The 24,706-nt window shown below is 42.3% G+C and overlaps 1 long non-coding RNA gene across 5 annotated transcripts in view; it reads right to left on the reverse strand.

Annotated features, from left to right (window-relative positions):
* Positions 1-24,706, reverse strand: part of LOC138752502 (uncharacterized) — a 148,794-nt gene that overhangs the window by 97,946 nt on the left and 26,142 nt on the right. For 4 of the 5 annotated variants that reach the window (XR_011350703.1, XR_011350701.1, XR_011350702.1 and 1 more), the window contains exons 2-3: positions 20,261-20,391; positions 10,649-10,846 (exon numbers count right to left, since the gene is read on the reverse strand). This is a non-coding gene — a long non-coding RNA (uncharacterized lncRNA). The remainder of the gene's footprint in view (positions 1-10,648; positions 10,847-20,260; positions 20,392-24,706) is intronic. The other variant, XR_011350704.1, reaches the window with a different exon arrangement.

Below are 24,706 nucleotides of genomic sequence, written 5' to 3' on the forward strand. Positions count from 1 at the left end.
AACTATTTAATCTTTGGTAAAAGCACAGTACAGGAGAAATCAGCAGGTCAAACAGTGTATTTATATCGCAAAAGGTACGAAGGGTTCAAGCCCAGAACATTGGTGATGTATCTTTATCTTTGCTATATAAAGTACAGATAGTCCTCAACTTATGACCGTGTCCATTCTGACCAACCAGTCCTGTCTCGAAATGGACATTAGTCATTAATTCACCATCCATTTTATCGTTCGTCAAATACAACATGTAGGCCACCAAGGCCAGCTCTCGTGAGAGGTTGGCCACCCCTGCCGTAGGCGCTATTTTCCATAGAGAGGCCCCCACTTTCACCCCAAAAGTGCAATTTTTATATCTACATCCTTTTTTTTTCGGTCGTTTGCACGGACGGCTGTAAGTCACATAGGTCATAAATCGGGACTACCTGCACACTGTTTGACCCACTGAATTTTTCCAACATTGTAGTTTTACTTCAACCACAGTGTCTGCAAGATTTTCATGCTTTACCTACCACTGGTTGAATTTTTTTCTTCATGTGAAATCCTATTCTCGATAAATTGTGCTCTTTAAACGGCCACTCTGAATATTGAAGAACACCTGTGCTCGGCATTTTGTGGCAAATAAACTTTAAAAACTTACTAACCGCATATTTTTGGAACGTGGAGAGAAAGATGAGCGCCCGGGGCCAACCCACTCAGTCACATGGAGAGCGTGCGATATCCGCACGGATGGTATTCAACGCCGGATCCTGGATCTGAGGGGCCGCAACTCTGTTAACTGTGGCCCTGTGCTGCCCTATTGTACTGTGCAGACCTGACCTCCCTAATACACTTTTCATTGTTCATGACCGCGCCCCCCCCACCCTTTATTAACGTCATTAACATCACATTGACTAAGAAGGCAGGTACACTTATGTTTTTCTCTTAAATTACAATACCTTCAGTTTGTCTGAAGTACCCAATAATGTCATATTCGGTTTGGAAGAAATGCTCAAATGAGGTAACATTCCGGCATATTTGAACCCACAATTCGAGTGTGAGGTTTGGAGCAGTTACAACCCCTTTGCTTCCTGATCTCATACATAACAAATGGGCACTTGGAAATACATCTGTGGACGAGTCAGCATCTTCAGTAAAGGAGGGGACAACATGGGTGAAAAACTGCCTTCAAAAATGATGATGGCGCCAAGCCAAGTTAAAAATGGGTTCACTGGAGTGAGTTAAAATTCCCAAGTTTGTCTATAAACAGTTCAATATTTTTCTCATTTCCAGAATATATTTTTCACAGATGCTGCTGAAGGAAATCTGTGAGTGTGAAAAAAGAAAGCATGTCCGTTTTACATTTTGTTAAGAGTTTGTTAGAGATTAGCTTCCTGACTCCATTCCAGTTAAGTTGATAAGTTTTGAAACCATTTTCTGACATCAATTAGTTTCCATTTTTCCCAAGAAAACTGCAGCAGAAAATAACAAAGGAGACAGTAGTTCTTGAGTGCCCCACAAGTGTAGTTGCATCTTCTTTTTATTTGGCTTGGCTTCGCGGACGAAGATTTATGGAGGGTTATGTTCACGTCTGCTGCAGTCTCGTTAGTGACTGACTAGTCCGATGCGGGACAGGCAGGCACGGTTGCAGCGGTTGCAAGGGAAAATTGGTTGGTTGGGGTTGGGTGTTGGGTTTTTTCTCCTTTGTCTTTTGTCAGTGAGGTGGGCTCTGCGGTCTAATGATGGGGTAAAGGCACAGTGAATTCCTTATCTCCTCAGTATGTACACTTATTTCGATAATCACTTTCAAGTGGCCAGAATAAAGCCACCTAAAGTACCCGAATGCGGCTGTTGGGAGGCCACCTGAAAGCGGCGAACCCTGACCCGAGGAGTACTTACCCAACCCTCCTCAGGTAGGTGTATTCTCCGCATCCGAGCGCTCCCGCTGGGGTCCTGAAAGCAGGCAGGACGATGGCTACAGTCGACAGGGAGCCGGTGTTTGCTCCGCGGCGCCTCTCCCTGCTGCGGACCTTTCAGGTGCCAGAACAGCGCCTTCAGTGTTACCACTTGAATGTCGCTTTGCACACACCCGCAGCCAGCTCTGGAGCCGCATTCTCCCAGCTATTCCACCTAAAAGCGACATGTGAGAAATTTGTGGAGTTCGTGGAGACGAAAAGCTCAAAAATAGGCTGGGGCTTCAGAGTGTTATGGAATATCTCTTTAAGATGACTATCTAGTTCATGGTCCCATCTTCCCTTGCAGGTGGGTATGAATATTCCATGACGCTATTTCAGACCAGTACAGACATTATCAACTAGCCATCTCTCCATCAAGCACACGTTAGGAACCAGCAATTTCTGTGAGCCATGCTTGTTCGTAGGAACCTGGCTGTGAACAATATCAGCCCTTATATTTTCTACTCTTCCAATACTGCAGTTAGCGTGGCGCTATCACAGAGCTTGCGACCTGGGTTAGAATCTGGCACTATCGGTAAAGAGTTTGTATGTTCTCCCCACGTTTGTGTGGGCTTCGTCTGGACGCTCCGGTTTCTTCCCACCTCAAAAACGAACGGGAATTGTAGATTAATTGGTGTATTTGAGCTGGAAGAGCCTGTTTCTGTACTGTATCCCTAAATTTAAAAAAAAAATTAAATCACTTTATTTGTTGCTTTGGGACATTGTGAAAGGTACTGCAGAAATATAAATCTTTTATTCATAAACAGTGAAGTTCTATGATGTATATTCATTGTTATTTAATGCAGCATTTAATTTGTATGTAGCAAGATCCCCATTTAAACACAGTGACCAGTTGAAACTGTTTTCCACTGGTGTATATTGATGGAAATATATTGGTCCAATAAGTTCACCTCATCTGATGGTATGACATCAGATGTGAGAGTTGGCATTGTCTAAAATACAGCAACCTTCAGCACTGACCAATACAGTCAGCCAAAGTAAGTGTTCCAGTCCTGGATGGGATTCTGAAGCCATAATTTTTGCTTTGGAGTATGAGTTGCACCTAATGACCAAAGCAGAACCTTCAAGTTTAAAGATCAGAAACATTTTAACCTCTGTGTTATCAAAATTGTAGACACAGATTTAAAGTTGCCTTGGGGGAGATTCCAAAATATTAATGAACTCATCCCACCCTGCTGGGCAGTGGATGCATGATCATTCTTGCTGTCATCAGACTCTTGAATGGACCCCTCAATGGTAAAATTTGAGGCTGCTGGTTGCTTGAATTCCAGATAACGTGGATTTTACTGTCAATCTGCATACATCAGGCTGCCCTGAAACACTTTTCAGACAAGTTATTTTGCAAAAGCTTCAAATACATTCACAAGTCACAAGTGAAGCACTCCAAGTTTCATTAAGTAAGTCCAAGACTATTTCATCAGTGGTAGAGTTGTGGTCTCATAGCTACAGTGATCCTGGTTTGATTCCTGACTCCCCTCCCCCACCAGCTTAAGTTAAAGTTTCCCTATCCTCCCTGTGACAATACGAGTTTCCCCCCAGGTGCTCCAGTCTCCTCCCACGTCCCAAAGACAAGCAGATGTTTAGGTTAACTGGCCATTGTAAATTGCCCCTGCAGAATGTGTGAGCGACCGAATCTAGTGGAGTGATGAGCATGGTGATGGGAACATGTGGAGAAGGTCATCATGAACTTGGTCTAAAAGGACTGTTACTGTGCTGTATGTCCATGACATCACCTCATCATCGGTAGATAACACTGGACAATATTTTTTATTTATTTTTTTATATAAAAGGTTTGCTTCCTGAAGAAAAAATTGGGGGTCATGATAGACCATTTCAAGCCAAACACAAAGATAATTTCAGATTTGCTTTATCATGTAGAAAGTTGTAGAAATAATAAGTTAAATTTGATTGAATTCAGCATGTTTATTCACATGATGAGGCTGACACATTGTGTAAGTTCAACTGACCTAATTTTGCCACGGATTTTTGTTTGTACTCAATATCTGTAGCCTCTCCTGTTAGTGTCCAACAATAGTTAGCCAGCATGGATGGATTCCATTTGCCCGGATACCACTTTCTCATGGTTGCAATGTCCTGGTGAAACCTTTCACCCTGTTCATCACTGACTGCACCAAGATCAGCAGGGAAGATTTCCAAGTACGAAAGCAGAAAATGAAATTTCAATGGCAGGTATGCTTAAAATATGGCAGGAAATTACAAAAGCAGGTTATATCTGAAAAATGGTACATGGTAGGAACATTTAAATTCAAGATCAGAGACTCAAAATCCATAAAATACACCCACAAGTCTTCAAGTAGCAAATTCTTCATTGTCCAGCATAAATATCGAGTATAACTTGTATGCCGTACAAATGCCAGTCAATAACATAACTCCATACCATTTATGTTCAACGGTGTAATCATCAGTGGGTCTCCCACTGTCAACATTCTGGGGTCACGAATGTCCAGACCACTCAACTACAGCAACCAGACAAGACCATGCCAATGAAAGGAAATCAGATATTGAACACTTCAAGAATAAAAATAGCAAGTGTGCAATGAAATCTTTTATATTTCCCTGGTTGAGAGCAACGACCTTCAAGAAGCATGACGCCATCCAAGATTAATCAGTCTGCTTGATTGTTGCCTCATTCACTCTCTCCACAACTGACAATTGGGTGGCACAGAATGTGGGCCGAAAGGGCATGTTATCATGCTGTATGTATAAATTGAAATAAAACATCCTTATAAAAAGTAAACATTAGTTGTGTTTACACCTTCCACTGTACAGTTGATCATTTAGTTACAAATGAAAGAGACATGGTTCCTTCATGTGGAGGAAAGAGGGGTGAGCGACAGAACATAATAATAGTACATTATTTTAGTTGTTTAAGGACAATAGAAAAATGCTTCTTCTTTCTTTGGCTTGGCCTCACGGACGAAGATTTATGGAGGGTTAATGTCCACGTCAGCTGCAGGCTCGTTTGTGGCTGACAAGTCCGACGCGGGACAGGCAGACACGGTTGCAGCGGTTGCAAGGGAGAATTGGTTGGTTGGGGTTGGGTGTTGGGTTTTTCCTCCTTTGTCTTTTGTCAGTGAGGTGGGCTCTGCAACGTTTACAAGTGGCTGCAGTCATCGACCAGACAACACCAGGAAACAAAGGTAGCAGCAGGCTGAATTACATGTAATGATACTACGATCTTTTAGTGGAAAAGGAAATGCCTTGCGTACTTTGAATTTTGTGGATTTTCTTTCTAAGCAGTCAATGTCTCCCTTTGCACAATAACTTGGAAGCTCATTCCTCAATTTCCACAGATTTTTCACAAGTGATTTAAAGTTTAAAGATTTGATCACTTCAAGTAACATCAAGACACCTTCCAGCCACTGTGGAGTGATTGCAGCATAGCAGTTAGTGCAATGTGGGTTTGAATCCGATGCTGCCTGTGAGGAGTTGAACGCTCTGCGTGGGTTCTCTCCAGGTGCTCCAGTTTACTGCCAGCCTCTAAAATGTGCTCTATTAATTGGGTGTAATTAGGTGACATGAGTTTCATGAACCGGAAGGGCCTCCTACCATACTACGTTGTGAACATTTTTAAAAAATCACATGCATCAATTATGAAACAGACTCACAAACTAACTCCTTTTCTTCTCCCTCTTTTGCTTGCCATTTCTGGTCCTTTCTCTCCCACCATATGCCATTTTACATTAAAGTGAGATAAATGTCACTCTCCTGTTATAATTAAGGTACCTTTTCCTAAAATTGAGAAAAGGTTCCAAATCGAGAGTGGCTTTTAAGGCCACGGTTCCAAATCTATAAGTACAATTTGCACTTCTCTCAATGCATCCTGAGGAAACATCTCCAAAGACACCTAGTCATGTTTACACTGTATCCGGCAGTACCCTCAACACATCAGCTGTCACCTAGTGCCAAACACAAACATCTTGGAGAGGGAGAGAACAGATGGCAGTTTTGAGTTCACTCAAGACCCCAAACACAGACCTCTTGAGAAGGTCCAGTATCAATCAAAACAAAATCCTTACTGGGTTGTACTTTATTTTTCTTCGTAGGTGGGAATGAATGTGGCACGGGGCGTGCAAAAAGACGCAAGGCATATGAAAATGTTCTTTTCTAACATTTTCTCGCAACAGTTAATCATTGTATTATTTAAAGAAATCATTACATTTTTCTGAATCTATAATCTGCTCTGATACTGAGCACATGAAGGGGCATTAACAGCTACATCAAACAGAATGAATACCTGTCATTGGTGGGACTTGTAATTTTCTCCACCCACCAATGTTTACCATTCAATTATTCTGAATTTCTGGCCAGATATTTTATAGATTAAAAAAACAATTTCTAATTCAGAAGTGAAATACCTTTATTTTAAGGCTCAGAAATGACAGCAACCTTAATGTATAAGAGCTGACGAATAATATGCCTCCCTTTCACTCTGTCCTGCAAATTTATGAGCTGAACACCACGCACTCATGACAAACCTAATGGTCAACTACCCATGATCCATTGAAATTTACCTGATTTACCAGATTATCCCATCCTGGCTACAATGCCTAATTGGCAGAGAAATTTTATTTTTAAAGTAAGATCCTGCCAGCCTTTGGAAGCTGATATTCAAAGTTCAAATTTACTATTGGAGTACACACACATGATATACACGCAACCCAGAGATTCTTTTTCTTGCAGTCTAAACTGAATTTCTACTGAATGGTAACTGTACTCAAGAGGAAAGAAAAAAAAACAAAAGCTATGCTCCGGAACTATGAGAAATACAATAAACACAAGGTTACGCATGATACAATATAATTGGTTACACAGGCTATATACCATGCCCCAAAAGTTAAATAAATGGGACCCAACAGTATCAGACAGATGTTTTCGCTGTAAGAAGGAAACGGGAACAACAGTACATGCAATTTGGGCATGTGAGAAAGTGGAAAAGTTTTGGGAAGATCTAAATCAGATATTAAATAAAATCACAAAAAATAACATACCAAAAAATCCAGAGATCTTTCTTCTAAGTAATATAAGAAGTAAAGAACTTGGACTCAATTTGGATGAAGTACAAAAAAGATTTATTATGACAGCCTTAGCTGTAGCAAAAAAATGTATAATGTCAACCTGGAAATCAGAAGAGAGCCTGAGAATACAGCAATGGTACATGGAAATGAATCAATGTATTCCATTGGAAAAAATAACATATAATTTAAGAAATAATATCACAGTATTCGAACAAATTTGGGAACGGTACCTGGAACACAACAGAGAGGGCCTACCGCGGACCTCCACCGCCTAAAATAACAGAATGAGAAGAAGTTGAAATGAACTGACCCAGTATGTAAAAGTAGATGACACAATTTTCTTGTTTATTTTCATTGTGTGACGACATTGTTTAATGGGTTTAATGTATTGTATATGTTGGACGTTGAGTGGGTGGGGAGGGGGGTGGGAAGGAGGGAGGGAAGGGAGGGGGGAAGAAGGGGAGAAAATGACACTGTGTATATTCAAGAGGGAAATGTTTATGTGTATTTTGGTCAATATGGTTCATAGTGTGAAAAACAAAAAAAAAATTTTAAAAAGGAAGAAAGAATAAACAATATGTGCACAAAAGAGAGAAATGTAAACAAGGAAAGAAATGTAAAACTGCAATACAGAAAAAAAAATATTTATTCATTACAGGTCGAGAACCCCTTATCCGAAATGTATGTGTCGGATTTTGGAACAGAATTTTTAAAAATGCACTCATTTACTCAGACCTAAAGATACATGCATTCACGTTACAATTCAAATATTTACATATGAACAAATTAACTGAAGTAAACACATATTGAAAAATCTACAACAGTGGTTCTCAACCTTTTTCTTTCCACATATATCCCACTTTAAGTATTCCCTGTGCCATAGGTGCTCTGTGATTAGTAAGGGGTTGCTCAAAGTGGTATGTGGATGGAAAGAAAAAGTTTGAAAAACACTGTTTTAATCATATCTCATTGACTCGTTATGTGCACGGTTTCATACCTCCAAAGGAAATGGGGCAATGACATTTTTTCTCAAGCAAAATATTTCAGAAACAATTGGGTCTTGAGCAGTGATTCTCAACCTTCCCTTCCCTCTCATAGACTACTTTATCAATCCCTTACTAATCACAGGGACTACTTAAAGTAGTATGTGAGTGGAAAAAGAAAGGTTGAGAATCACTGTTGCAATGCATGCATTCACTGCACTTCCAAGTTTTCAAATTCATTCCTTTTTCTGTCACTGGCAGGAATGTCGCAACTGAAAGAAAATGATTGTGGCATACATTGTGGATCAGAGGAAAAAGGTTGAGAACCGCTGATCTACAATGTATTACTTACATCTGAACGGGATTTCTGAACTCTATTACATATTACGTTATGGGACCATGGATGAAAATTTTTCAGATTTCGGATATTCGAATAAAGGGTACAGAACCTGTAATAAATAATGTGCAAAATAAGAGTCTTTAAATCTCTGATTGAGTTTGGTGTTGAGGAGTCTGATGGTGGAGGGGTACGAACTGTTCCTGAACCTGGTGGTGTGACCCTTGTGGCACCTACACCTCATCCCTGATGGTAGCAGCGAGAACAGAATGTGTGCATGGTGGCATAGATCCTTGATAATTGCTGCTGCTCTCCGACGGCAGTGCTCCCTGTAGATTGTTTTCGATGGTGGACAGAGTTTAGCCTGTGATGCACTGGGCCGTGTCTGCTATCTTTTGCAGGACTTTCTGCTCCGAGGTATTGGTATTCCCAATACCAGGTCATGATGCAGCCAGTCAGCACACTTTCCCCGACTTTTTGTGAACTGATACTGTAGTTCAGCTTTTGATCTGACACCAAGTATTGCGTTCAACCTTCCCTCAGTAATTTCTCCCTAACCTGTACAACATTTGATTGTGCAACAAATTAAATTTTTATTAAATAGCAAAGTTCAGATTCTGGATTATGTTTCAGATAGTCAATAAAAAAAAAATTACATTTGTGGCAATGTCCTTATACTTTTCACTTCTGAAAGGTTTTGGGTGAATAGGTAGAAATGCACATTTATAATGGAGTAACATTTTAGTTGGGAAAATACACATTTCCAAACTTCTTCATCCCCCCCGTGGAAAACAGACCTTTGCATATTGCTATGAAATACTGTGTGCAAACGAATGTCCTTCTGACATTACAGCACCATTTATTTGCTGAAATGCTCTACTTTCAATAGCTGTATGCAGTTCCAAAGCTTCCAGATATTGACCGTCTATACAAAGCCTCTATTTCTGATGGCCATATTAAATGCTAACGAGGTAGAGAGTAAAGAAGAAAAGACATGGTTAAATCTAGACATGCGGCAAGGTAACAGGCCCTTTCGGCCCACGAACCTGTACTGCCCAATTGCCTGCAATTGACCTATGACTCCTGTAGGTTTTGATAGGTGGGAGCAAAACCACACAAATTTGGGGAGAACGTCAATTAAACTATAGGGCACTACCAGTAACTACAGAGACAAGCTGAGGAAACGATAGGCTTTAATACACAGAAGAACCTTGCTGGCCCAGATCCCAGGATAGGAATGGTGGTAAGGGAAAAGGTGGCTCGACCTTTATGGCCCAGGACCACGGGGGAGGAGTCAAAGGGTAAGAGTCATCCGTGGGTGGGCCAGCTCCATATATACAACCGACAATGATAACTATATATGATGGAGGAAACATATCACCACATAAACATTAGTAAATATATGCATTTTCTCTTTCTCCCTCTTGCTTTCTCTCTTCCCTCTCCTTTCTCACTTCTCACAGCTTCATATTAACAGGCTTTGGATCTTTTATGCTGGGATATTAAATTTTGGCCATCTTCTGTACATTGGGCCACAAATTACCTCTGCGGTGCAACTACTTGTCCCTGTTAATGCTGTTAGCCACTCTTTCTCCGAATTTATGTCCATCATGACAGAGGTTGAAAAATCAGGGATAGTGATAAATATAAACTTATACAAATATTGGGAGGTATTTTCAGCAGATATTCAACAGATCCTTTTATAAATCAACAGATGTATCTAGCTGCTAAAGAAATATAAAAGTGCAGTATAGTCAGTGAACAAAATATCTTTCAGTCTTCAGAGACAATAACCTCTAGAATACATTGTTGACAAATAAGGATTTGCTCCAAGGTTATAATAAGGAGTAGGGAAAGATTCTGAAGTAGATGTTATTGCATCAATAAATGGGATTATAGGTACTGTGTCATGGGCATTCTAGTCTTCTGGAATAACTATTAATTGATTTCAAGGGTCCAGAAGTAATTCCCCTGAATTCTTGCTTTCCCCTAAATTCCAGGAGGTTTTTGGCTGTTGATGGGAGTCATGGGGGAGGGAAGGGAAGCATCGCGAGTCACAATGCTTGGAAGGTGCACAAGAGTACAGGCCGTCCAGAATATTTATGTGTTCATAAATATGGGGTCTGGGAATAGCAAGATGGAGGAGGTCAGAGGTAAATGGGAAAATTGAGATGAAAGGTGGTTCAAATGAAATAGCAGGGTTAAAGATAATGGAGTGAGAGCAGAGATCAGAAGCTTGCAGAGTACCTCAGAGACAAACGTGATTCTGAACTTTGTGCTGAGCTTTAGTTTGTACGTTAAGGTTAGGTGGTTGGAGGTAGAGATTTAAAATGCACTTACCACTATCATTTTTCCATTATTTTTAGATACTTTCAGTTCGCTTATTTTGTTGATCTTTACTCAGTTTGTTGGCTTACCCGTCTCCCCACAGGTGCAGTCTGTATTTCCAGCATCTTCTGTTCTGATTTCAAACTGTTGCTTTTTGGATGTTTTTCTATCAATGGCTTGCTCTCTCACTTTAAAACAAGGCATCCAATCCTGTTGGTTTGACGGTAAGTTGCGATTCACTCTTGAGTTTGCCTTATGCTATATATAAACCTTCAGAAAGCCTTAATTTGTTTCTGGCCTGCATTTACTCTCAAGTTACTGTTGCTTTGCTATAAACTTGCTGAATTTCTCTTTGGATTTTTGACTATAAAACACTCTAGGGTATTCATTATTCTGCATGTAAACCATTTGAACCTCCCAATTAAACTCCCCAAACTCTTCTCAAGTTCCTCTTATTTCTATTACAAACCATTTGGTTCTAATGATTAATTTAGTTGTCAATTATTTAATATATTACATATAATTAGATCAGTGGTTCTCAACCTTTTTCTTTCCACTCCCATCCCACTTTAAGTGTTCCCCATGCCATAGGTGCTGTGTGATTAGTAAGGGATTGCTTAAGGTGGTCTGTGGGTGGAAGGAAAAAGTTTGAAAACCACTGTTTTAATCGTACCTCATTGACTCGTTATGTGCACGGTTTCATAACTCCAAAAGAAATGGGCCACTGACCATTTTTCTCAAGCAAGATATTTCAAGAACAATTGGATCCAAGTGCAGTGATTCTCAACCTTCCCTTCCCACTCACATACCACCTTATGCAATCCCTTACTAATCACAGAGCACCGATGGCGTAGGGATTACTTAAATTGGTATGTGAGTGGGAAGGGAAGGTTGAGAGCCACTGAATTAGATTATTGTTAATAGTTTGGTAGCAAACTGCTGTAAAGAAAAGAAAGGCTAATATTTATAGCGTTAATACAGTGTCCCAAATGATTCTAAATTTTAAATTTAAACATACAGCACAGTAACAGGCCCTTTCGGCCCATGAGCCCCCACCGCCCAAATACACCCAATTGACTACCCTCAGTAGTTTGTTTTTTGAACGGTGGGAGGAAACCGGAGTACCCAGAAGAAACCCATGTAGACACAGGGAGAATGTACAAACACTTTATAGACAGTGCAGGATCAAACCCTGGTCACTGACGCTGTAATGGGGTTGCTACACGAACCGTTGCATCCTAGGAACTCTTTCACCTGATGCAAGAAAAAGCAGATGCTGACATAAGCCTGGTCACGGTGGTATGATTTAAGGTCCAAAATGGAGGGAAGGGTGAAGAGGAAATCCCACAGTTGAGTCGCTGGGCAACTAAAGGCATGATTAGCAAGGAAAAGGATGGGTGGGAGAGGATGGGTAACAGGTAGTTTTAAGTGAGTTGTGAGGTAGGAAGAGATTACAGAGATAGGATGCAGCTTTATGCTAGATCAGTGGTTCTCAAACTTTTTTTCCATTCAATTACCAACTTAAGTAATCCTGTAGTAACCTTAGAGCACCCATGGCATCCTATGACCCTCAACATTGGATCTCTCCCACCAACCAAAAGAGGCAAACAGGTTCCCATCCAAATGATAGCATCCCTTTCAAAACTGCACTGGATAGATTTTACATTTTGAAGGGTCTTCATCAGATGGAAGAGATTTGATTGGATAGCTTTTCTGAGTAGACCCAAAGACAAGGGCACTGCTGGCTTGCCTCAATGCTGCACGAAGAATTATCACTTGGTGAAGTATCAATAGTCATTCAGTACCGTTCCATCCATGGCATAGGCAAGAACAGGAATTTTCCAATGAACCCTGCAGATGTTCATTCATTCCCTTTCTTCCTTTGCTCATCTAATGACGGTCAAACTTTCAGATGGCTCAGAAATTACCTTCCTGGCACACTTCATCTCTTTTGCAAGACCCTTTGGTAAACCTGACAGCTGTGGTAGAGCCTAAATAACATAACCTGCTACAAAACAAAATCTGGTGCAGTAGGAGATGGCAAAGCTTCACTCCCTGATGAACTCAATGCCTTCTACGCCCGATTTGACCACAAGAACAAGTAAGAACCACTGCACACCCTCCATGTCCATATCTTCCCCTCTTTTGTCCATATCCAAGGACTGCCTTCAGGAGAGTGAATCCGATGAAAGCAACTGGTCCAGATGGATTCCCCGGCGAGTGTTAAAAATCTGTGCTAACCAACTTACCAACGTATTCATGGATATCTTCCACAATCTCACTCTGGCAGGGCATGGCACCCACTTGTTACAAGCAGCCGTCAATTGTACTGGTACCCAAGATGAGTGTAGTAACCTGCCTTAATGATTATCAACCAGTGGCACTCATGGGGTAGATGGGAGGGAGGAGGGTGGTGGGGGGAATTAGGGTTATATATACCACATGTATTTTATATATATATATTTAAAACTTTAAAAATAAAATATTCAAAAAAAGAACCAATGACATTCACATTAACAGTGATGAAGTGTTTATAAAGGCTGGTGTTTAAGCATTCCTGCTCCTGTCAGAGCAGCGACATGGATCCATTCCATTTCACCTATCGTAGCAACAGGTCTACAGCAGATGAAACCTCACTGGCTCTACACAAAGCCCTGGAACACCTGGACAGTGAAGATGCCTACATCAGGATGCTCTTTATCGACTGCAGTTCAGCATTTAACACAAGCACCCCCTCAAAACTGATCAGCAAACTCCAAGACCTGGGACTCAACACTGCACTGTGCAATTGAATCATGGATTTCCTCACCTACAGACCACAATCAGTGGGGATTGTTAAGAACATCACCTCCACAATCTCCATCAGTACTGGAGCACCACAGGGCTGCATTCTTAGTTCCCTGCTCTACACACTTTACAACTATAACTGTGTGGCTTGGTATGACAACAACATTATCTACAAATTCACTGATGATCCCACGGTAGTGGGTTGTACAAAATAAGGCGATGAGTCAGCCTACAGGAGGGAGATTGAAAACTTGCTTGAATGGTGCACCAACAATAACCTTGTACTCAACGTCATCAAAACTAAGGAGCTGATTGTTGACTTTAGGAAGAGGAGACCAGATGTGTACAATTGGAGGATCAGAGGAGGAGAGGGTGAGAAAATTTAAGTTCTTGGGAGTCAATATTTTGGAGCCAACACACTAATGGTATTGTGAAGATGGCACATCAGCGCCTCTACCTTCTCAGTAGTTTGCGGAGGTTTGGTATGACGCCAGAAACCCTAGCAAATTTCTACAGATGTGTGGTCGAAAGTGTGCTGACCAGCTGTATCACGGTCTGGAATGGGGCCACCAATATCCCTGAACGTAAAAGGTTGTGGACATCACAGGCAAACTCCTTCCCACCATCGAGAACAAGTACGGGGAACGCTGCCATCGGAGAGCAGCAGCAATCATCAAGGATCCACATCGCCCAGCACACACTCTGTTCTCGCTGATACCATCAGGAAAGAGGTCTAGGTGCCACAAAGGCTCGCACCACCAGGTTCAGGAATAGCTGCTCCCCCTCCACCATCAGACTCCTCAACAACAAACTCAATCAGGGACTCATTTAATGACTCTTCCTTTTGCACTTCGTTGCTTGTTATTTTTTTCCTCTCTCCTCTCTGTATTGCATTCAGTGGTTTACATTGGTTTATTTGTTTAAATCTGTACATTTTTTTTTTGCACTACCAATAAGTGGTAATTCTGCCCAGTCCACAGGAAAAAGAATCTCAGGGTTGTATGTGATGCCATCAGAATCAGAATTTATTGTCGCGGAAATTCGGTGTTTTGCGGCAACATCATTCTGACAATAAATCTGAAACCTGTGACTAAGAGAGGATAGACACTGCTAGAAGTAAGAAAGCACTGTTAAGTCTGCATTTAAGGGGTTAATTGGACCCCCCCCCCCAAAAAAATACTCAAATCAATTCTCTCTCTGCTTCCCCTCCCAGGTCAAGTTTAAGACAGTAATTGAAATTCAAAGTTAACGTATGGGAGACAGTCACTTATAATTGCCCTAAGAACACCAGTGGTTTTCAGATGTTGAAGTGACATTTCTTTGTACGTCTGACTGCAAAGAGTCATGGAGCACTGTCAACCCAGGGAAAAATGAGGTGAATGACAAGGCCTATTACCATATTTACACCTCGACAGGCAAACAATAAAACCTTTACCCACAGAAGTGATTTAGTGCAGAAAATTATTTCCCAGTAGATTCATACATCAGTCTATAAAATTTATAAACATTTCAGCACCAGTTGGTGGCAGGGAGTTGGAACGCGAGTGAACTGTTAATTTGAGAAACATGTTGCAGCTGAGGCTAGTCCAAAGCACAGAAGGAGAGAGGGAGGGAGGGGGAGGGAGAGGGGAAGGAAAGAAGGGAGAGGGAGAGGGGAAAGAGGGAGGAGAGGGAAAGATGGAGGAGAAGGAGAGGGGGAAGAGGGAGGAGGGGGAAGAGGGAGGAGAAGGAGGGAGAGGGGAAGAGGGAGGACAGGGGTAGGGAGAGAGGGAAAGAGAAAGAGAAGGGGAGGGGGAGGGGGAGATGGAGAGGGAGAAAGGAAAACAGGAAGTGAGACAGCCACATTTAATGTCTCACTGTTTCCTGTTATGTGCAGTCAATACTCAAGGATTTTTGGCTTAAAGAAATAATGAAACCCACTCAACTTCATTCCTATTTGTCTGTCGATATCACATCTGCCACTGTGTCTATATCAGTCTGACAGAGCTGTCGACATTGGGCAATTCCAAGCATTGATATTTTCATTAGTGACCCAGCTTTAGCGGATGCAAGCTGCAAAAGGTTAAAAGCAGTAAACTCAATGTGCATCAACTCAGAGTGTCTGCAATGTTTTAATTTTGCATGCACTTGTCAACCTGAGAGCTAGAAGGTACACTCGGAGGTCCATGCGCCAAGATATTCTATGAATGCAGGACTGCTGTAATAGCAGCATTGCCATTGGTGTGGACCTGGGAGAAGCGGGCAACGGAGATCCAACACTTCCCTGTGATGTCCTACTGCCCAGTCCTACTGCAGATAGCTCCGTACATACTATAACTGGTGGTTTGAGGTCAAAGGACTCACACCAGGCTGTGGGCTTCTTGAGGCTGGCTTATAAGAATCAGATATCGGAACTGGGAGCTTTCACATTGTGTCAAGAGGTTGGAATCTTGGTTTGGATTGCCAAGGGCTTGAACTGAACTGGCCTTGTGGGGCTGTGGAGTCTGTGGGAGGATTGGAGGCGAATCCATGGACATGCCTCAGCGGGGCTCTTTTTTGCTTTCCTTTCTCTGACTGTAAGGGAAATGGCGAATCTTTGTCTGCCTGATGGCAATTTTGGGTAATATTTGTAATTTTTACAATAAAGAGTATCTGATCTGGAAAAGTGGCATACAAAGTAATAGTGAAAACTTCATGTGCATTTTTAAACTAAGTAGAGAACAGGGGACAAGAAAGAAGAATAAAGTCGATCATCAGCTCAACGAACGATAGGGCAAGGCTTCTCCGCAGATGCTGCCCCATTAACTGAACTTGTCCCGGAGAAGACAAGTTCAAGCTTATTATCATCTGATTGGACATGTACAACAAGATGAAACAGCATTTCTTCGGGGCATGCAACCTCCTTTGAAGAAGACCGCAGAGCCCACCTCACTGACAAAAGACAAAGGAGGAAAAACCCAACACCCAACCCCAACCCACCAATTTTCCCCTGCAACCGTTGCAACCGCGTCTGCCTGTCCCGCATCGGACTTGTCAGCCACAATCGAGCCTGCAGCTGACGTGGACTTTTACCCCCCTCCATAAATCTTCGTCCGCGAAGCCAAGCCAAAGAAAAGAAGAATAATCAAATAAAAATGCATAAATATTTTGGAATAATCTACCCGTTTCATTTTGAAGAGACCTTGAAGGATTATCATTCATCGACCTCAGAGGCTGCAGAAAGAAGCTATTTCAGGCAGTTGATGCTCCTGTACCTTCCTCCCGATGGTGGTGGTCAAAGATCCTGTGTGATGGATGGGAGGGTCTCAATAGCCTGAATAGGCCTGAAATTGACTGATCCCGGAAGGACTGGTCAGTCCGCCTTGCAAGAGTTGAGGAATTCAATGTATGTTACATTCAAAATGTAATATTCCAAGGAAATAATGGAACCTTTACCTTTCCCTTTCAATCCTGTGGGCCCTATTTGAGCAACGCCTCAGTAAATATCATCAGAAGTAATCTTCTCAGCCATATTGATGATCCTCTGATTGGGCGTCCAGTCTGATGCTTTGCAGTTTTCACATCACATAAAGATGCAGTCAGACAAGACACTCTCAAATGCATTGTAAAACGTTCTCAAGGTGAGGGCTTGGTAGCCTTGTCCACCTCAGCCTCCTGAGGAAGCGTAGAGACTGCTGTACCTTCTTGACTCATGAGGAGGTGTCGTGGGTCCTGGATAGGCCAGGATACGATGAGAAACTGTAGATGCCGGAATGCTGATCAAACAAAGAGAACTTTGAGGGACTTGGGAGATCAGAGTCTCTAGAAAGGGTCCAGGCCGAAACATTAACTGTCCATTTCTCACTATCGACGCTCTTCCTGCTTTTTTTTACGTTCTCCTTCCTAACTTGTTCCCAATTCACAGCAGTTGCTTTCTATTGTCAGACACAGGAATCACTTTCGATACTGATAGATCAGAATTAACCTGGACAATCTTTCTTATTCAAGCCAGAGACGTTGGTTATGTATCTTTAACTTTGCTATATAAAGGATGCTGTTTAACCTGCTGAGTTTCTCCAGTATTGTGTTTTTACTTCAATCACGGTGTCGGCAGACTCTCGTGCTTGTCAAACATTGTCTTCTAACACCCCCTGTGAAATGCTTTGGGAAAAGCGCTGCTAAAAAATGCAAGTTGGTGTTGTATTTCTCTGTCAACAACACCATTGGATGGAGGCTTATCTGCATGTCAAACTGTAGGATACTGCCCCTGGAGATCAGAATGTTCTGCTGAAGGGTTTTGGACCTGAAACGTTAACATTGTTTCCCTGAGTGTTTCCAGCATTTTCAGTTTTTATTTTCACCCCAGCCTGACGAAATCTTGCCAATTGCAAAGTCTGATCAAGCATGTGTGGCTGCAATCCATCGTTCTGTGCTTGACGTTTTGCTGGTAGCAGACATACATTAAATTCTGCCAATCACTGGGCTACTCAATGTACACTGCACCAACAATGAAACTCTTCACAAGGCAGCTCCAGTAGATGCCCTAGAGTTAGAATTTATTGACATGAACACGTCACGAAAAGCATGGTTTTGCGCCAGCATTACAGGGCAAACTGCTGCAAATTAATTTTAAAAATTATTAAAATAAATGCTGTCCAGCAAAGTAGTACTGAGTCAGGCTCCTAATTCATATTTTTTTTTAAATTAAATTTAGAGCTGCAGCCCATGAGCCAATACTCCAATTGACCTTCAGTTACCATCTGATTCTCAAGGATTGGAAGAGGCCAGAGCACCCGCAGGAAACCCTCACAGACACAAGGGATAACATACAAAGTCCTTACAGACAGCGCAAGATTCGAACCAAGGTCGCTGGTTCTGCGATAACAATAATGGAACTGAATTCTGAAGGCCTCAGTCAATGTTTGCCCTAACCACAGGTTCTAGGGAGGATGCAAACAATGAGAAACTATTGTGTCCAGGCCCAGAGGTGAGATGCGAGGCAGGCCAGGTGCAGGGTGGGCCACATGTAAACTTCTGTGCAAATCAACCCCTGTGAGACAAGATTACCCAAATTATAAATGTACTCCTTTCAATGGAAATTTGACCAAAATTTTTAAGATTTTAAAAGGAACAAGTGGCTTAGATGACATGTGGAGGCCAAGATTTGGGTCAGAATTCAAAGGATAGGCCTAGGCATTGCTGGATAGAGAAAGGAAACACCAAGATGAAGAGGATGGTGGAACTTTGATGATCACCTCTTCAAATAACAATCAAGGCAAAGATGTCAAAAGATTTTAGAAGAATAGACAACTGTCCTGGAGCCTCCGCATTGAGCTAGCGGCTCTTCTTTGTGAGGTGTCTGAGGATATTCGGTATGTCACTGAAATCTTGCATAAACTTCCACAGGTGGATTATGGAGAGCCTTCTGGTATCGAGGCGCCAATTCTCAGGACAAGAATAAACTCCAGAGGATTGTTAACTCGACGGGCGGCATCACAGGCACCAGACTCCATTCCATCAAGGAGATCCTCAGGAGGCAGCATCTTAAAAAAGCAGCCTTTATCCTCAAAGACTCCCACCACCCAGGTCACGCCACTCTTCACTACCATCAGGGAGCCTAAAGGTGAGCACTCAACAACACAAGGACGGCTTCTTCCCCGCTGCCATCACACTCATGAATAATCAATGAACCAGACACTGCCTAATTTTGTGCACAATTATTATTTTTTTAATATAGTAATGTGGTAATAATATGGATGTTTACACTGTGGTGCTGCCACAAAACACCAAATTTCATGACGTCTACAGATGTGTAGTGGAAAGTGTTCTGACCGGCTGCTTCACGATCTGTTATGGGGACACCAATAGCCCTAAGTGTAAAACCCTGCAAAAGAATAGTGGACACAGCCCAGGACATCACAGGCAAAACCCTCCCCACTCTCGAGGAACATCTGCAGGGAATGCTGACGATGGAGATCAGCAGCCATCATCAAGGAACCATATCATCCAGCACCTCACTCTGCTACCATCAGGAAAGAGGTCTCGATGCCACAAGACTCACACCACCAGGTTCAGGAACAGCTGCTACCCCTCCACCATCAGACTCCTCAACAATGAACAAGTATTTCATCTAACCAAATAAATAAATAAACAGTGTGTTGTTCGTATGAGAGTCTCGGATGGTTAGTGTGAGAAGTTCCTTTGGTCGTTCAGTATTTTTCACAACCTGTGTCCAAGAAATGCTGAGGGGAGATTTAATATAGGTGTATGAAGGGAACAGTCAGATTAAATGCAAGCAGGCTTTTCCCACTGAGGTTGGGTGAGACAAGAACTAAAGGACAGGGGTTAAGTGTGATAGCGGAAATGTTTAAAGTGGTCATTAAGGGGAGTGGTGAGAGTGTGGAATGAGGTGGGGGCAGCCTCATGCACCCTTGATGAGCTTTTCAACTTCATCCACATCTCAGCCATCTTCCACCCCAATCTCAAACTCACCTGGTCCGTCTCCCCCTACTCTTTTGTTCGGACGCCTGCCAACATTTTCCCATACCTTGATGAAAGGCTCAAGCCTGAAACATCAGTTATATATTTTTACCTTTCCATATAAAGGACACAGCTTGACCTGCTGAGTTTCTCCAGCATTGTTTTTTTACTAGTTGATACCTGAAACCTTTGCACTCAATACATCTTGAACCTGTGGCTCAGTGGCAAGATTTTTGTTTCAAGGATGAGCTTCAAGACACAGAATGAGCATACAGGGAGATTAGTGCATTGGAACATCTCGGCTCAATATTTTTTGTGATAATATTCTTGTCTACTTGGGAAGTCCAAGTGAAGAACGTGGCCAAGTATAACCAATCAATCTGTCTCAAAATACCTTACCTCTTATGCTATCCTTTGCCATGCTTGGTGCCTTAATTTGAATCAAAACCTTGTAGTAATAACGTTCATTCCACTGCCACATTCTGCATCCGACATACCAATCCCACTGACTTAATAGCTTCAAAGAGTGGCTGCAGAAGAAAAGAAAGCCACGTTTCATTGCACACCGCAATACTATAAATTGATTTGCTACAATTTATTTGAAAAAGACACTGTTCATTCCAGAAAACAGCACAAAGTACAGATTACTACGATGAAATGCGCACAAGTTCTCTTTCACTTCATCTCTGGGGGCTTCGTAAACTTGGAACGATCTTTGACAATATAAATCTGGAGAACTGGCAAAAGAATGGAACACATTTGGACACGTTCAACAAATCGAGGATCCAAGCACAATTGTTTGCAGTGAGCAAGATACAAGGCAGCAATCGGTTTAAAATGATTCATTAAGATGGTGAAGGGAAGCAGGAGGCAAATCCCATATCAGATTTGATGCTTCTCTGCAGATATTGCCTGCCTCTTGAGGTTGTCTAAAGGCAATGATAATTACATTGTTCTATCAATATGACCTCAAACAATTCCACCAAAGTTAATAAATTAAAGACAAACTTTATTAAAATTTAAGAGCTGGACATTCATCATCGGCAACTGACCCACATGAATGCAGAATATTAATTTCCTTACTCCTGAGTTTTCCTTTAAAACTACTTCCTAAAACTAAACTAAATATTTTCTCCCATGGAACGCACAACAGTAAAACTGTCTCATCTGTGCACTTTTTCAAGGGATGGATGAACAAGTCCCAGCGGAACAACCTGACAATGCATCCAAGTGAATCTCCCTTAAATGCCATAAACCACAATTAGTCATCTGACATTCAATAGACTTATTATTTGGTTCTTGGGGTAATTGACTTGAATGAGACATGGCTCTGTAAAGGCAATAATAGTCATGGAGTGGTTCAGCGGAGAAACAGCTGATTCAGCCTATTGTGTCTGTGCAAACGATTAACCACCCACCTACACTAATCCTATTTTGTGATCTCCCACAATTTTAAATTTAAATTTCAACATATAGCATGGTAACAGGCCATTTCGGCCCACGAGTCCGTGCCCAATTTACACCCCATTAACCTGCACTCTGGCACGTTTTGAACGGTAGGAGGAATCTGGAGCCCTCAGAGAAAACCCACGCATACACGGGGTGGGGGGACGTAAAAACTCCTTACAGACAGCGCGGGATTTGAACCCCAGTCTGGTCTCAATCGCTGGCACTGTAAATGGATTGCGCTAACCACTACGTCAAATGGGCCACCCTGATTTCTCAACTTCCTCCAGATACTCTCTCCCTCACACACACACACACACACACACACACACACACACACACACACACACACACACACACACACACACACACACACACACAGTTACACATACATAATTACACACACGAACACATACATACATACTCATGCACTCAAGCACACACATGCACACACACATACTTATGCAGACACACACATTCACTTCCACACTCATACACACATTCCCATACAAATCCCACACAGACAGCAGCCAAAATCAGGATTAAATCTGGCCTCTGCATGTTCAAGGCACCACATCCAATTGTGTCACCGCACATCCCCAAGTATTACAAATCTCTTGAACGTCTAGACTGTGGTTCTTCCCCTCAACGCCCTCGCATTGGCTGAACCAAGCCTCAGTGCATCCCTTAGCATGTACTCCTGCAGCATGGAATGTGCCAGTCAACAGCATTCCCTCACCGACATTTCCATGCAGTGAAAGTCCGACGGGCAAATCAAAGTGCGTCTTTTACCAAGCTGATCGTCTTCCAGTAGTTCCGGATGTCTGACTCTGTGTGCCCTCGGGAATGGCCCGTAGACCAGAGGATCCTCTGTCATACTGGGGATGAATCATGACAAGGACCCTTACATCCTTATCCACACACACTCTTTGCGAATCTGCATTCAGCAAAAAGACGGGCGGTTTCACTGGAACAAAAATCAACCAACTCCTGACAGAGCCTAAATAGATGTTGTTATTGGTGACCAACTCCTTGTAAAGAAATAGGTTTCAAGTAGCCTTAAAGGAAGAAAGAGAAGTGGTGAGGTAGGAATTCCAGTAATTTGGTCCTGCCACAGCCACTAAAGTTTGGGTAACAAAAGCTATTTTATATGGAGCCTCTGTAAGTATTTATGATATCTTCAGGAAGAGTTCAGCGAGGCCTTCATGTGGATAGCAGATTGCTTAGTACAGATGACCAGTTACAACCATGATAAGAAAGAACTGGAGACTTTTTATGAGCCCAGTCATAAACAATATCAGAAAGTGATGTTGTAATTCTAGCAGCCAATAATGTCGAGATACTCTCAGCAAATGTCCAGGAGGTTCTGGATTATTTCATTGTTCAGCCGACTGTGTGCGAGCAGGTCATGACTGGACACACTGAATGCTTCTGAGCATTCTGCTGGGCTCAGAATAACACTGGCTTGAAGGGAGTGGGTTGAAAGGGACCAGCTATCAACAGAAATGAGGAGGAGCATGTGGACGTAACTCGGAATTCCAGAATTTGACCCCAAGTCAGTGATGGAATGCTGTCAACTAGCAAATTTCAGGCTGCAGTACTGGCCGGAGGACATACAGAGGCTAGGCGCAGCCAACGTGAGGACTTCGTGGTGAAGGGCCACAGTCAAGAGTCGTTCCGGCACTGAGTATGGAGGGGATGAGACCGGACGACAGATGGAGTAACTACAGGGGCAACAGGAGTAGAAACAGTTCTACAAAGTAAATTAGAGAGTGAATGTAGCAATTTACTAAAATGTAATTTTTAAATTAAATTTAAATATAGACATACAGCACGGTGACAGGCCATTTTGGCCCATGAGCCTGTGCCACCCAATTACACCCAATTGACCTGCAACCTTGCCACATTTCGAAGGGTAGAAGGAAACCGGAGCACCTGGAGGAAACCAACTCAGACATGGGAAGAGCATACAAACTCCTTACAGACAGCGCCGGATTTGAACTTGGGTTGCTGCTACTGTCTGATCCTATGCTAACCATGTTGCTTTTTATTTAGACATACAGTGCTCTAATGGGCCATTTCGGCCCACACGTCCGTGCCGCCTAATTACACCCAATTGACCTACGACCCCAGTAAGTTTCGAACGGCAGGAGGAAACTGGAGCTTCTGGGGAAAACCCACACAGACACGGGAAGAACATAGCAGCTCCTTACAGACAGCGTGGAATTCAAGCCCTCATCCCGATTGCTGGGGGAGCGAGGGAGCCTACCTACCTACCATGAACATCCTCCGTGTGCTACTGCTGTTACACTTCCTCCCTCCCTCCGACGTAACTGGCAAATGTGCTGCTTATATCGCATGAGGACTAGGGACGTAGTGACATTAGTGAACTTAGTGCTGCGGGTGGGGGTCGCAATACCTCATTTGGAAGGAAAATGGCCAGAACCGGGGGGCAGGGAAGTGCCCGCGGATGCCCCCTTGGCACTGGCCCTGGTAACGGTGTATGAAGATGACATGACGGATACCAAAAGACTTTGCATTATTTTTTAGTTTATTTTGGAAAAAAATATCTCTACTAATAGATAACGGTCACCAGTGCACTGGACGTTCTGTATCACAGCAAACACAAAGGTTCACACCACCATACCCCAGCAGAGCCTGGTTGCATAGAAGGTGCAAATTCTCACTCCTGCCCTTCCTGGGAATGTATAAATCTACATAGAAAACAGATCCCCAGTTTATTGTCATACCCTAGAGATTGCATTTATACCAGCACAGTATTCCCTCATTCCCCACTAATGAAGTGTTCTCTTCAAAAGAATCCCCAGATTTCACAAGGATGACTGACAATTGAGCACCAGACTTACTTTTGATCGATAATCTCACAAAAAGATCTTGAGAATGTACAGATGTCACATGCTGAAGCAGAGAACACTTAAGGAGATATGTTTTACCAAGCTTCTTGCTAAATTGAGGTCTGTGCACTTGAAAACATTTCTGGTACCAATATTCCATCCCTCACTCACCCTCATCCCAAACACAACCAAATATTTAATCTACAAGTGGATGGTTCATTGACTAATTCTCAATCTTAAAAGGATGCTTGGAGTTGCAGAATTGAAACGCTGAAGTTTCCTCAGATGGAAAATTTTAAACTATGCCATCTTCACAAAAGAGTGAATACGTTCTTTATTTGTTTTGGAATTGTTGTGTGCTATAAATTATCTCCTGGAGTCCAGAATATGGTGACCATTACACAGGCCAACCTGACGACTGACATCAAATCTCTATGAACTCCCATCACCAATAGTAACCAATACTCCAGCTATATTTCATGTAAAGAAGTCCTAAAATATTTTATCTATTTTATCACTTCCTATATATTTAAGTAATTTAACT

The sequence above is a fragment of the Narcine bancroftii genome, chromosome 2 (genome assembly GCF_036971445.1).
Source record: "Narcine bancroftii isolate sNarBan1 chromosome 2, sNarBan1.hap1, whole genome shotgun sequence".
In the NCBI taxonomy this organism is placed as follows: Eukaryota; Metazoa; Chordata; class Chondrichthyes; order Torpediniformes; family Narcinidae; genus Narcine; species Narcine bancroftii.